We start from the raw sequence: 2,911 nt of genomic DNA, 5'->3' as shown, positions 1-2,911 counted from the left end.
CACGACACTACCACCTCCACTATCTTCACTACAATGACCACTATCACCACCACTATTATGAAGTGTATTACAGACATCAATACAAACAGTGAACAGCACGAGGTATCTGAACTCCATATGAGGTTGCACAACATGCATGAAATAACAGCTCATTCCCTAATGTCTTGAAAATGAACAATAATCTTCAAAAACCAAAATAAGATGGGATGGTTATGACAGATATGTCTTTAATCATATGTCTGTTTAGTCAGAATTGATATTAAGGTTATACACAACCATAATATAAGCTAAAAGGCGGGAATAAAAGAGCCCTCACTTGACCTGCCTTGAAATAGTTACTAGATTTCCCCAACTACCCAATCATTCCCTTAAGACTATATTATACCAAAGTATGATGAGGTGGTTTGTTACAACTGGAACCTTTTTGAACATGGGTTTTCTCAAAACGGAAAGGCTTATGGCAAAATAATAACATTCTGATCGAGAACACATAACCAAGACATTACAATCATGACCATTCCATCTAATCTCTAGTCACAATGTATTTAAAAACATATGTTATTCAACATGTTCTCTTTTTGCAAGATTATAGTATATAAGTTGAAAGAGAAGTTCGAAGCTTGTCAATCAACGTTTTAAAGATTCCTAATTGTTAGGTGTTTAGAAGTGGAGGTGTTAGTGTTAGATTTATTGAGTGTTGTTGATATTGGTAGAATTAACGGTTGGAGTGGCAGTTAGATTCCAATCATAACAATCTCGTTCTTCATTCAAACATTGTGTATCTAGGATACATTTTGCGGTAGGATCTTCCTGTTTTGAGAAATTTCCAGTTTGAGAATGTTCTTAGTGTCTTGAGCAAGACATTAAACTGGTTCTTAGAGGAAGGCTCCATCTTAGAAGTTCAGGAATTTGGGAGAGTAAGGACTTACCGTTTAGTCACCACTACTCCCGGCTCAACACTGGCCCGGTATTGTAGTACATCTGAATGGTCCTAATTAGGGGGCAAGTAGTAGGAGCAGGTCTTGTAGTTAAGTATACAGGACTCGGAGAAAAGCTAACTCCTAGGCATGTGTTACAGAAACTGACCAGTCTCTGGAAATGACACATGCCCTAATGTCACGTGAGCCAGTTCCTCTACTCCCTGGAGTTTACCTTAAAGGTAAACACGGGAGAGCAGGAGACTAGCAGAGTAAATTATGAAGAAACTGGCAATATACAACAGGAAGCCAATACTGTGTCTTTCTCAAGAAAAATCATGAATCTTCATGTTCTGGCATGCGGTGGGGGATCATGATTTCCAATGATGAAGGAGGCATAGTATATGGAGACTGAAGTGGGGGGGGACTTGGTCCCTATTCCTTGCTGGCTAAATTACTTCGTTAGGGGCTTCCTCATTGATTCATAATAGTGTTGTTAAAGTTGTTTTGAAGATCGTTCTTGTGTTTGTGATTTTTTTTTTCAACTATTTTTGCTGTTGTTTAACCAATCTTGCAAAAGGAGAACACGTTGAATAATATATGTTCCTAGATACATTGTGACTAGAGATTAGACGGAATGGTTATGACTGTAATGCTTTTGAACAGCACGAGGTATCTGAACTCCATATGTGGTTGCACAACATGCATGAAATAACAGCTCATTCCCTAATGTCTTGCAAATGAACACTAATCTTCAAAAACCAAAATAAGATCAGAATTTTGATCAGAATTTTGATCAGAATTTAACAAGGCTTAAACAACAATATCGGCTGCAACCATACCAACAACATCAACATCAATATGAATATCTTCAATCCCATCATTTCCTTATTCGATATAATCCTAACACGTGGTTGCGCGACATGCTAAAATAATAGCTAAACTTCTCTCTCGAAAAGGAAGAAACCTTTAGATAATGTAAACCAAGAATGCAATGACCGACGGTGTGTGAGATGGTCAAGGCTAGAACTCCTTTGACCACAGGTGTACTCTAGAGTCTAACATAAAGCTAAACTAAGGCCTCTGGTCATCACCAGCATCCATACACCTCCACTACCTCCAATACCACCACCACCATCACTTCTAAGACTGTAACATAAAATTCTCTAATGTCATCACTAACGTCACTAAACTGCTCCACCTCTATCACAAACGTTACGAAGTTAACATGCACGCTCGACCTGCTAGACGTAGCAGCTAAATAACCCTTGATCATATTCTCGCTATCTTGGAGGTGGGGAGATATATTGGACGTATGGTCAAAGCAGGAATGTCTGTGATGGTAAGTCTTCTCAATGACGAACGACTTGGGATCAGACAATAGCAACAGCATTAAGACTACCGAGACCATAATAGCCACCACCACATCCATCCATTCAACACCACCACCACCTCCACCTTCACCATCATCATCCATCCATTCATTCAACACAATTACAACTACTAATGCCTCCATTACTACCACAGCTCATCCAACATAATCACTACCACCAACACCACCACCTCCATCCGTGCAACGTAACCTTTACCACCGTTACAACAACCACTATCAATTCACCACCACCACTACCACCAGCACCACCATCCATTCAACCCAGCCGCCGCAAACCAACTAATTCTACAAATCGTTCCTGCTTCACTATTATAATTCAAACACCAAACCCAATGCCAACATTTTCATCATCGACCATGAGCACTTCCGCCACACCACTTCACTAACATCATCCAACACCAACACCACAACAACAACACCGACCAGTACTACTATCACCAACACCACAACAACAACAACAACCCCCACTACATCCAACTTTCATACTCCAGACCTTAATTCGCAAAATTCAAGTCAACATTTCTAATCTAAATGGAAAACGAAATGATGATGATGATGATGATGAGAATGATGATGATGATGATGATGAGAATGATGATGA

This window comes from Octopus bimaculoides, chromosome 10, assembly GCF_001194135.2.
Source record: "Octopus bimaculoides isolate UCB-OBI-ISO-001 chromosome 10, ASM119413v2, whole genome shotgun sequence".
In the NCBI taxonomy this organism is placed as follows: domain Eukaryota; kingdom Metazoa; phylum Mollusca; class Cephalopoda; order Octopoda; family Octopodidae; genus Octopus; species Octopus bimaculoides.
This window is presented reverse-complemented; position numbering follows the sequence as displayed.